Raw genomic sequence first — 12,509 nt, 5'->3', positions numbered from 1 at the left:
TGTGTCTGTGTTAATTGGTTTCCCTTTTCTTTGTTGAAGAGGGTCTGTGCAATCCTTCTGCCTAGTCCGCCATCTTGCCCCGCCTCCTATATTCAGTTTTTACAAGAGCATTTTTTTTTTTTTCCTAGATCACCATTACCCACAGAAAGGAGACTTCAGGGGTCTCAACTGAAAGTCTAACATGCTGTCTAGGTCTCTGTTTCTTCATAGATACTGAATTTAAATTTTAATTCTTGAGGAACATAAGATTGCCACAAGTTTTACTCAACTTCTCATCTTCTTATCTGAAGGTTTCTTCTTGGTTTCTCTATCTCTTAATTGATGCTCACAAATTGGCAAATGTCACTTCTTTAGGACTTGATTTCTGCCCTCAAAGGCCTTAACTTCAATTTTCAGCTCCTCAACAGTATAATCTGTATTACTTGGATCCACAGTCAACATCAGTGGAAGCAGCAATCAAGAAATCAGACAATGCACTAGGCAAATCTGCTGTAAAAGCAGATTTCAAGTGCTGAAGAGCAAAGATGTTGCTTTGAAGACTAAGGTACGCCTAACCCAGCCATGATATTTTCAATAGCCTCCTATGCATTAGAAAGCTGGACAATGAATAAGGAAGACTGAAGAAGAGTTGATGCTTTTGAGTTGTGGTGTTGGCAAAGAATACTGAAAGTACCATGGATTGCCAAAAGAAGTAACAAATCTGTCCTCGAAGAAGTTCAGCCAGAATGTCCCTTGGAATCGAGAATGGCCAGACTTCATCTCACCTACTTTGGTCATGTTATCAGAAGGGACCATTCCCTGAAGAAGGACATCATGCTTGGTAAAGTGGAGGGTCAGTTAAAGAGAAGAAAAACTCTCAACAAGATGGATTGGCACAATGGCTGCAGTGATGGATTCAGGTGTAGCAAGGATTATGAGGCTGGTGCAGGACCGGGCAGTGTTTTGTTCTATTGTACACAGGGTCGTTATGAGTTGGAGCTGACTCCATGGCACCTAACAACAACAGCATTATAAAATTGCTAAAAACTCTACTTGATTTAGTTCTCAAACCCACGTTACTTGTGAATCAGCAGATGCATTGATGGTAAATGTGGACCACAATACTGTGTTCATCTCAATGCACTTTCCTCTCCCTGAATGCATGGGCCCTCAAATATTAGCAGCCTTTGTACCGTTCAGTTCCTCAAAGCTAGGATTTTTAAAACTCTGTCCAATTTTGTTTTACTTGTTCTTGGCAGGAAGGCTATTCTAATCCAAAGTAGTCTGGTCTGTCATAATCAAAAGCAATAATACCACTCACACACTTCCAAGGTAACGCTCCTTTAGAAAATTCCAGGCTCCCTTAGCTGGAAAATGAAAAATCCCTAAAAGGAAGATCTTCAGGGAAACTTGAGTATCACTGTTACAGCCATCTCTTTCCATCTGCAAATTTTCTTTCTAGAGCTTAATGAGTATTAGAAAATATATAACCAGCATATAAAACCCCTAATTTTACCCATATGGTTGCTTAAGACTGAAATAGGCAATGCTGTAATAATCTACCTTAGCAGACCTCATGAATCAGATACATAAGGTTGTTGTTGTTGTTGGTATGTGCTGTCGAGTCAGACCTGACTCATAGCAACCCCTCCTTGGGTTTCCAAGGCAGTATCGCTATGGAAGTAGATTGCCCCATCTTCCTTCCAAGGAGTGGCTGGTGGGTTTGAACCTCCAGCCTTCTGGTTAGCAGTCAAGTGCCTTAGGCACTATGCTACCAGATACATAAGGAGGCACATGGATATGGTTTTGTGAAGGTGGTATGCAAAGATGCCTTGCACCAAGCAAAAAGTCTTCTGATTCCAAAAATGGATCTTCCACTTACCTTTTTTCACACTTTTCCTTTGCCTGGAATACTCCATTCACATCAACATGACTGCTTATCAAATCTACCCTAATTGCAAGGTCCAGCTCAAATGTAAATGCTAGAGCTTCATGACTTCTCTAAACACCTAATGCATGTTTCCTGGCCCGGTTTACAGAAGGTGTAGTGCATGCCTTAGTAACATTGTATTTGTTAATGACTGTTTTCTTCCATTCGACATTAAAACTCATTAAAGGTAAAGACTGAAATGTTTTTGTCTTTGTTTCCCCTAAAGTACTGTGTGTTCATAAAGAGTCATAGGCAAAATAATTATGTTGAAAAACCTAACTCTAGTGAAAGGTTATGCAGCATCCAATGTAAATCAAAGTACAAGACTAATTCTCTCCACTTGAAGTTGTGGATAGTTCAATATATCAAAATGGGTGAATGTGTACATGTTTTAGTGTAAAATGAACAGTTATCTTTTCCAGCTAATGATGGACAGACAATTATTGATCATTAATTCCAATAAATCCATGCTTCATTTGTAATTAGGTGTGTTTATTTGCATAAAAACAGTTCAAGTAAAATCAACAAATGCATTGTTTGAGTTCCTACAACACAAGATTCTGTGTTGTGTATCTGAGAGCCAGAAAGAAGGATAATACATTAACCCTGACCTCAAGAGGAAACATCTTAAGGAGTTAAGACAGTAATACATTAAAAGTCCAACTATTGATGATGGAATTTTAAATACAAGTAAAGTCACAATTGAAGAGATGCTATCAAACAATACATGATTAATTGCTTAATGATTACAATTAATCCCATAAAGATTACAATGACTCTAATAACTTATAGAGACAATCACTGCTTTAGGAATTTTGTACAAGTGGAGATCTTCATTGGGAAGTGGTAGAGATCAGGGTTGCTCCTTGAATTACATTTGTGAAGTGCAAGAAAAACCTAGCTGGGGTGGAAGGATTTGAGAAGTCAAATTCCAACCATATCTCCAAGCACCAAATTCTCTGTCTCAGTGAAGGCCTGCTTCAGACCAAACAGGGGCACATCACCTGTGCCAGGGAGACATGACTGAATGGAATTTTTTGGAAAGTGTAAGATTTGAACAAGATCTTGGAGAATCAGAGTAACTGGCTATAATGTCAGCAGATGAAAAGTGTCAAGTGTATGCTTGGGAACCACTAGTGTGTGGGGAAAGTAAGGCCTTCCAGAAGGTGAGTATTTTGAGATAAGGAAAAGTATGGTGAAAACACTGTATGAAAATGTGTATACATAAATAGCCTTTTGTTGTTGTTATAGTTTTTGTTTGCTGTTGAGTTAGCCCTGACTCATGGTGACAACGTGTACAACAGACTCAAAGATTTCCCAGTTGTGCACATAATTAATAATAGTAATAATAATTAAAAGGGTAGAATTTATCCTGTAGATATTTTGAACAAATAAATATTTTGAGCAGATTATAAGTGATTAGTGTTTTAGTAACATTTGTCCAATGCATCATGTTAAATAAATTGGAAATTTGAGAGACAGGAAGCAGGAGTGCCTCCAATCTAAGGCAATGACAACTGAATAAAAAGAAAAATGCAAGATAATTGGAATACAGAGAAATAGAATAATATGGAGGAGAAAGATATTAATTTACAATAGAAGTATTTCAGTTATTAAAATAAATGTTTCTTCTTTCCCACTGCCATCAAGTAAATATTCCTTTTCCAACCCTATATTAATTTATTCTCAGAAGGAAGATGGGGCAATCTACTTCCATAGTGATATTGCCTTGGAAACCCAAGGAGGGGTCGCTATGAGTCGAGTCTGACTTGATGGCACATAACAATAACAACATATTAATTTGTTCAGTGCTAATTTTTTTTCCTAACTGAATGAAGATAAAATTTCACCCAACTTTATGTAAGTTTTAGAAAAATTGCATTTCTTTGAGACTAAACTAATGATATTTCACGGTGTCTTATGTTGATTAACATTATGGCCTCTGGAGCTATATTTTCTAAGTTTGAATTGCTGCTCAGCACTTACTAGTTATATGACCTTGAGAAAGTTACTTAATTTCTCTGTTCCTCAATTTAACCATATATATATAAATAGAAAAATAATAGTACTACCTCATAGAATTGTTATGAGGAATGGAACAGTTTCTGGCACTTAGTGTTAATTGTCATAATTGAGGTTATTCTTATTAGCATGCCTGTGTTTCTCAGCCAATAGCAGCATGGGGCTAAGAAAATTGTCATAAAACATACAAACCAGTGTTTCCCTATCTCTGTGGAGCCTTGTGACACAATGGTAAAGCATGCAACTACTAACTGATAGGTCAACAGTTTAAACCTAGTGTAGTGCCTATGACATTTGACTGCTAACCAGAAGGCTGGTGGTTCAAACCCACCAGCCACTCCTCAGATGGAAGATAGGGCAATCTACTTCCATTGTGACACTGGCTCAGAAATCCAAGGAGGGGTCACTATGAGTCAAATCTGACTCGACGTCAGTGAGTTTGGTTTTTGGTTTGGTAGGTCCACAGGATAAAAAACCTGGTGATCCACTCCTGTAAAGATTACAGTCTAGGAAACCCTAATGGACAATTCTACTCTGTCCTATAGAGTTTTTATATGTTGGAATCAACTCATTGGCATACAAAAACAATTGACAATGACTTTCCAATAATTTAAACCTCCCACTTAAAGAAAACAAAAATCCTCACACCTGGACCAATGGGCAACATCATGATAAATGGAGAAAAGACTGAAGTTGTCAGGGATTTCATTTTACTTGGATTCACAATCAATGTCCATGGAACCAGCGGTGAAGACATCAAATGGTGTATTGCATTTGGCAAATCTGCTGCAAAGAATTCTTCAAAGTGTTTAAGAGAAAAGATGTCTCTTTGAAGACTAAAGTGGGCCTTATCCAATAATAATTAATAATTAGCATCTGAAAGCTGGACAATGAATAAGGAAGACCACAGAAGAAAGGTTGGGCAATCTACTTCTGTAGGGATACCACCTTGGAAACCCAAGGAGGGGTCGCTATGAGTCGGGTCTGACTCGACGGCACATAATAACAACAACATCCCAACAGTAAAGACAATGGTTCTAGACCAGGCAAAATTTTGATCTGTTATGCATAGATCACCATGCTGACCAGATGGCAATAACAAAAAGAAATATTAAGAACAGAAGATATAAACAGCAATGACAGCAGTGGCTGTGGTCTTGATGCCCACACTGGTGAAAGAGGAAGGACTGTGCTGGCCCAGAAGTGGCAACGTCAGTGCTACCACTGTCAACTCCACCTCTTCTACTACCTCTGACATTGTGATAGCCATCTTCATGATTATTGGGATATTTGAGTCCATTGTTGCGGCTATTACGGAGGGCCTTCCTACCTGGAGGGTTCATCTTTCAGCACTATATTCTACAATATTCTATTATTATCCATATGATATTCATTGGCTAATTTTCAGAATTAAATTGTCTGTTTTAGTCTGTAATCTCTGCTGAAACCTGTCCACCATGAGTTATCCTGCTGGTATTTGAAATACCAGTGGCATAACTTCCAACATCATAGCACACACAAGCCACCAAAGTGTGACAAACTGACAGTCAAATGGTGATACTATCCCTCAAAGATAAACTGCCCATTTGCTTTTACTCAGTCTTCTTTGTCCATATCCCCCACCCTAAGGACTCAAGTTTAAGTCCTGATAACTAGCCTGCTGGACACTTCACATGAGAACTGCTATGCCGTATTCAGAATCTTTCTGTGCCCCTCACTTGAAATTTGCCTTTCACCCTTGAACCTCCTTCCAAGGAAGTCTTTCCTAAAAGATTACTGTATCCTAGAAAATAATACTCTGACTTCTGGCAGCCCAACCTCTAGCAGCACATCAAAATGTTGATAAATTCAACATAGATGCAAGTTGGGATTCTTGGCCCACTTTAACAAAAAAACTAAGCCACATAGAAAGTCTATCTTTGTGTTTTAAAAAAATCAAATCTATAAAAACAAATGCTAATGTAGGTAGTATGTTTTCCAACAGGAAGCTAGGCAATGAATGGAAAACAAAAAGGGAGAGCATTAGAGAAATAAAAGTAGTCAGTGCGGTGCAATTTCAATCCCCTGACAATGACTGATAGATCACAGGCACGGAATCAGATGAATGCTTGTTGCAAAAATGTTCCCTCACACAGCTTGTGAAGCAATCAACAGGACCAGGGGCTATCTGGACTTAGTCCAGGGAAATGAAAGCAGGTGAAATGAATACTGTAACGTGGACGCTAATAAACCCCTAGGGGAAAGTTATCATAATATCACCAGATTGGAACACACTTCTGAGAATATTTGTGAATGGTAATAGAAGTATAAAAATATTGGAAATGTGGAATGAGTTAAAAAGAAAAACAAGTTGATTGGAATCAACTGTTGTGCACTATAATGGAAAGGTGTACAATGCTGAGAGAACATATGACATTCACTATCCTGAAATTCAATTCTAATAACAGAAGTCAATGTAGTCTCATAAAAATGTAGTAATGGAAATAAAAAACAATTTCCTTACTTAAAAATACTATCAGCTTTGATATGAGATTAGATTCTAGAGATTAAAAAGAATGAAAGAAGTCACAAGCAAACTCAAAAAATGTATTTAAAATGCACTTTTCAATGAAGCTGTACAGACTTGCAAAAAGAGACATGATTTTGGAATCTGACGGGCTTGGATTCATGACACTAAGCAAACCACTTCTCTCGTCCTTATCTGCACAAATTGTACAAAAATACCGACCTTAACAGAGCAACTGTTGGCAGGAAGTCACATCAGTCATGTGAAAACACCTAGCATGGCACATGGCTCTGGATAGGTCCTCAATGAATGTCAACACCTCTCCTTTTAGGAGCCCTGGTGTTGCAGCGATTAAAGCACTCAGCTGATAACTGAACGGTCAGTAGTTTGAACCACCAGCCACTCTGAGAGAAAGATGTGGCAGTCTGCTTCTGTATAGATTTACAGCCTTGGAAACCCTATGGGGCAGTTCTATCCTGACCTATAGGGGTGCTATGAGACAGAATCAACTTGATGGCACTGTGTTTTGAGGGCCTCTCACTTTTCTCTCCCTTCACTTCTGTGGCTAATGTTAGCTCTTAATGTGTCCCAGACATTAGGTCTCCTTTCTCATTGGATCCTTCCTTCCACAAGGCCAGTAATATCCCTACTGCCAGGTCAGCTCTTAAAGTCTGGTCAGGGCAGTGAAGATGAAAGAGTTGAAATGACCTGGAGATCTTAAAGGAATAAAACATGGAATGAACTGCATTATAGGTAATGCTTTTCATCAACTGTGAACATGGATCCAGTTTGGAATAGCTCTAAAATACAAAAAAAGCGGGGCATATCAGCAGTGGATTGATGTTTTTTTCAGTGTGTGGCAGACAATGCAGGCATTCCAAAAACCAAACCCATTGCCAGGGAGTTGTTTAGGTAGATGTAATCAAATGATTTCAACCTGTTTCTTCTAGTCAGACTGACGTGTTTTTACCAATCTGGCTCCCAGGGAGCAGGACCTCGTGAACCACGCCTATCTCTTCAGATATGTGCCACCTAATCAATAGGTAGAGCACCATGGGTACAAAGAGGTCATCTTCAAAAGCCACCTTAATTGTACATTTTTAATGCCCAAGCTCTATTCAGGCTTACAAAAGGACAAATATAATGATAGCAAAAGAAACATGTATCTTCTGTTTTGACCAAGCTCAGTTTATAAAATATAATTAAAATGTAATCTTAGTTTGGTCTCCCTTCCCCATTTAAATTGTACTCAGTGTTTACTGCTTAGAAATAGGTGGTTCCAGCTTCACTTTAGATAGAAAATAATCACAGATTGAGATGCTCATCTCTGGTGATAATGAGAATTCTGAATTTGATTTAGAGTTAAGACCTCTCTACTTCTAACCCATCCGGTTGCAGCACAAGAAGCCAGAAGGGGAAAGGTGGGAAAGGGGATTTCCTGTGTGAATTCGTATTGTTACAAGCTGACGTCGTGCTACCTGGATCTAGAAATGTTTCAGCTCCCTCTTTTTCTCACGTAGGTTTTGGCAGGTATGTTGGTAATTCCCCTGCTGGTCTCCGCCAGCTACATCTCCAGTTTGTTCTTCCTGCTGTCCTCCTTCCTGGGCTGGCCTCCTCGACCTTGGCAACTGGTTTTCTGATAGTTCATTCTACAGAGAATTTTCTCTACTGGAATCCCCCTGCCTCTTTCAAGGTAGCTTCTTTGCAGAACATTAAAGGGGCTTCTTGCCTACATGCTCACAGCAGGTGGCTTTCTGGTCACTGGGGTTCTGCCTCCCTGCACCACTGTCAAGGGAAGGCAGCTATTTTCTGGATGCAACAGGGACTCATTTCTGCTCAGCTGCCAAGCTAGCTCTCCAACACATCTCTTCTGCTCTTTGATTTCTTGGGCTGAAGTCAGATTCAGTTCATTCTGGGTTCAAACAGAGGAAGTATAGTAAGATCTCCAAGCAGTCTCGAAGTTCTCCCTTCTCTGCTTGAGCAAGAGCAGGCATGTTCCCATTTTTCTCCTCTTTCAAGGAAAGAAGAGGCTCTCAATGCAACTTTCACAGAGAAATGGTTCTCAAGCATACTCTCCCTTTTTACTCTCTTGACACTTTTATAGCCTCCACTGGGGTCAGTGTCCTCCTAGAGTCAAACTCCAAAGTCATGAAACTAACTCTTAACTTATTATTTTTAAAGGACCTCTGGTAGCATAGTGGCTAAGGCACTTGACTGCTAACCAGAAGGCTGGGAGTTCAAACCCACCAGCCCCTCCTCGGAAGGAAGATGGAGCCTCGGAAACCCAACGAGGGGTCGCTGTGAGTTGGGTGCGACTCAGTGGCACATAACTACAACAACAATTATTTTTAAAAATGTAAATTTTGAGTCAACACCTCACTTTATTGTAGTATCTATTATATCATGAAACCTTAATCAAAACTTAAATTTTGGCATCCTGTTATATATACATAAATTATATTTATAAATATTTATAAATTTTTAAATATATATTGTAGGGAAAGGAAAATATCCACCATTTAAATATTAAGGCAATATTGTCCTTATGGGAATAAGTCCCTAAGAGGAAGAAGAAACTATTTTATTGCTCCCTGAAATATTGGGACTCCATATATTCACTCATTCACTCATTCATTCATTCAATATTAATATTAATGGAACACATGCTCAGTTAGGCAGCACATGTACTAAAATTGGAACAATACAGAGAATATTAGCATGGTCCCTGTGCAAGGATGACATGCAAATTCCTGAAGTGTTCCATATTTTTAACATTGGCTGGTTTGGAGTTTCACCTACAGAAAGATTTTTAATGCACAGGAGGGATATTATGTAATTTGTGATTATGTAAATCTTAGGTTTATAACTAAAATGTAGTTTCCCTTAATTCAAAACAAACAAACAAAATATTAGTGAAACACATATCATGTGGCAGTTATTTTGCTAGTCTCAGCGACCACAATAGTGAACCAACAGTGTCATCAGTCCCTGATAATGGAGCATATAGTCTATAAAAAAGGCATCTGTCCCCATTTTCTTTTACCTTCCTTCTTTACAAACAGAGAATTTATTAAGATTTTAGACTCTTGATTCAATGTTGAAAACACACCCTTTCTTCAGTGTCAGGTTGTACATGATAATTAAACCAACATATATATATATATAAAGCACGAAGTTTTTCCAAAAAGTAACTGGAGTCTAAGAGATGAGATTTTTACCTAAAGTCCTTGCCAAAGTTTTGTGTTATTGAAACCTGAAAGTTCACTTAATCAGAAGTACTTCTTGGTAGAGTACCATGGGTCAGTAGGTGAAGCAATGGCATGGAAAGGACTCTGGGAACATGAATTTTAATTGGGTTCTGCCACTGACTGTGACCTTGATAAAGTCATCAGCCTTGTATCTCAGTTTCCCTGCTGAAAAAGCAGAAGGAGACTTATAATAAAATTGGTTAGGAGTGTTGTTGTGTTTTGTTTTCTTTATACTTAGAGAAGACAAGTGAGGACAGCAATAGCCATTCTGTGGCTATTGAAACGAGCTGCAAAAGAATCAAAGGATGTTTCTAGTGTTTTAATGTGAGTGAGAAACCATCTAAATGTTGGAACTGAGGATCTATAGCTCCTAATCTCCTATTTTGGTAATCTTCTTGACAATGTTAAATATGAATTCAGGATGTAGTGGTTCTGTTCACAGCTCTGTTCCATAACATATAACACATAGCCTCAATCATTATCCTAAAGTGAAAGAAGTATATAAGTTGTGTCTGAAAGCCATATGCTTTTTCCCATGTGGTTTAAGAATGACACAAACTGAATTAAACAAAATATGTATTGAGGCCCTAGTGTGAGCCAGCTACTGTTAGGCACTAAGGATCCAAAAACTACATAATCAATCATGGTTCATAACCATTGAGGGCTTACTATGTGCCGAGGGCTTACTATGTGCCAAGTGCTTATATGAATTTTTCTTTTACTTCTCAAAGTAATCCTATAGGATAACAAATAGCTGTTTTACAGATGATAAAAATAAGGGTCAGAGAGGTTACACATCTTTTCCAAGACCCACAACTAGTGAATGGAGGAAGCCAAATTTTACCCAAAGCTTCCAACTCCAGAGCCCATATTCTTCACCACAAACTTATTTTATCTGTCAAAGATGAGTAAGATTAACTAGAACCTCCTGTGATGAGTTTCATGGATGAATGGAAAAGACTCATAAATAACTGATACAGAAGCACAGAGAAAAGTTCGATTAAATTTGTTTAGTGTTAGGAGAAACTAGTGTCTGAGAAAGTGTCACAAAAGAGGCAACAAATGAATTTGAAGAAAGGAAATGAGGGATTAGAGATGGTCATTCTGGAAGGAATAGCATAGGCAAAGGTACAGTAAGTAAATCTGTAAGATGTGTTAGGGAGCAACTTTGAGTGTCAGAGTATGGCTTCAGTATAGTAAATCTCCCCCCTAGAATTCATTCACTTTTAGGTCTTTTAATAGCTGCACCAAACCTGAATATAGACATAGCCTTTTTGTGACTCTGCTCTCCTACCCAAAGCCCATGGGGGTCAAAAAAATCTACAAGTACAATAGCATTGCTCCACATTAAGCACTGGGAAAATTTCCATGAGACCAGGCCACTACAGCTCCATTTTCCTACATAAAAGCATGAAATTCAAAGCTACTGAGAGATAATCTACAGAAAATAACTTTTTTCTCATTGTGGAGCCAGCCATAGTCTGGTGGCTTTTAGGGCAATGGTCTCCCATCCCCAGCATCCAAGTTGAATCTTACACTCCATGTAACACTGATGTAGGAAATGAAACCCAAATAAGGTAAGGATCAGAAATGGGTATGAATACAGGCAACTGATGATCAGGCAATGGGAAAGAATATCTAGCAAGAACCAGAATGCAAGTATTGGTGGAAAAGAGAAAAAAAAAATCTGAAAATATTGATCAAGAACCTAAGATAATCCAAATTCAGTGAAAGGCTAGAATTCAAAGATCTGGCCCTCTACTTAGTGCTATGTTAATAATTTGAATAAAATGATATGGAAGACTGATGTGCAGAGAAAAGAAAATTGATTCTCTTTTTCATTTAAAATGGCATATGTTATGGATTGAATTGTGTCCCCAAAATATGTGTAAGCTTGTCTAGGCCACGATTCTCAGTGGTTTGAGAGTTATATAATATTGTAATCATCCCCTATAATGTGATAAGCCAATCAGTGTTAAGGGGATTAGTGTGGGATGTGACACACTTAGGCCACAGGCCTGATCTGAAGTAAGGGGAATTTCCCTGGGGTGTGGCCTCCATACTTTTTATCTCACAAGAGATAAAAGGAGAGAGAAGAAAGCAGAAAAAGAGGCAGTTACCACCAAGAAAGAAGAGCTGGGAGTGGAGCACATCCTTTGGACCCAGGGTCCCTAAGCTGTGGAGTTCCTAGAACCAGAGGAAGTTTGGTGCAAGACAAATGGAGATCTCTAAGGAATGCCAGGCTCACAGATGTTGAAAGGATCTTCCTCCAAAGCATCAGAGAAAGAAAGCCTTTTGCTTGAGCCAGTTCCCTGAATTCCAACTTCTAGCCTCCTAAATTGTGAGAGAACAAATTTGTTATAGCTATCCACTTATGGTATTTGTCTCATAGCACCACTAGATAAATAAGACGGACCTTGTCAGTTTCTGCTTCGGGAATCTTCACTTATGGCTTCTTTTGTTTTTCCCCTAATAGAAACTCATGGAAAATAATTAAAATATATTCTGGACTAGTCCACAATTTAGCACCCATTGCGTTTAAGTTCTGAACACATATATACTCCAAAAAGCACAAAGAATACTTTAGAAACTTGATTCTCAAGTCATACAGGAACTCATTTTTGCATGTTTTGGGGATAGTGACAATTTAAACATCTTCTCCATGGTGAATCATACTTAAAACAAGATAGAGAAGGATTTAGAATTCATAATCAATCTATTTTACCACATGGACACCTCTGAGTGTAAGGTTAGAAAAATTTTATATGATTTCAAAATATGTTTTCTTAAGAGCTTTTGTTATTAAATGAAAACTTAGAAATTA

The 12,509-nt window shown here is 38.3% G+C and overlaps 1 non-coding gene across 1 annotated transcript; it reads left to right on the top strand.

Moving 5' to 3' along the window:
• Positions 1–9,100: 9,100 nt before the first annotated feature.
• On the top strand, positions 9,101–9,207 carry LOC122150441. The gene has a single exon (XR_006163664.1). It is a non-coding gene; the product is annotated as a U6 spliceosomal RNA (small nuclear RNA).
• The last annotated feature ends 3,302 nt before the right edge of the window (positions 9,208–12,509 follow it).

This window comes from Orycteropus afer, unplaced genomic scaffold (genome assembly GCF_000298275.1).
Source record: "Orycteropus afer afer isolate SDZICR_OR568_19922 unplaced genomic scaffold, OryAfe1.0 scaffold00141, whole genome shotgun sequence".
Classification (NCBI taxonomy): Eukaryota; Metazoa; Chordata; class Mammalia; order Tubulidentata; family Orycteropodidae; genus Orycteropus; species Orycteropus afer.
Note: the sequence above shows the minus strand (reverse complement) of the source record. Positions and strands in the feature narration are given on the sequence as shown.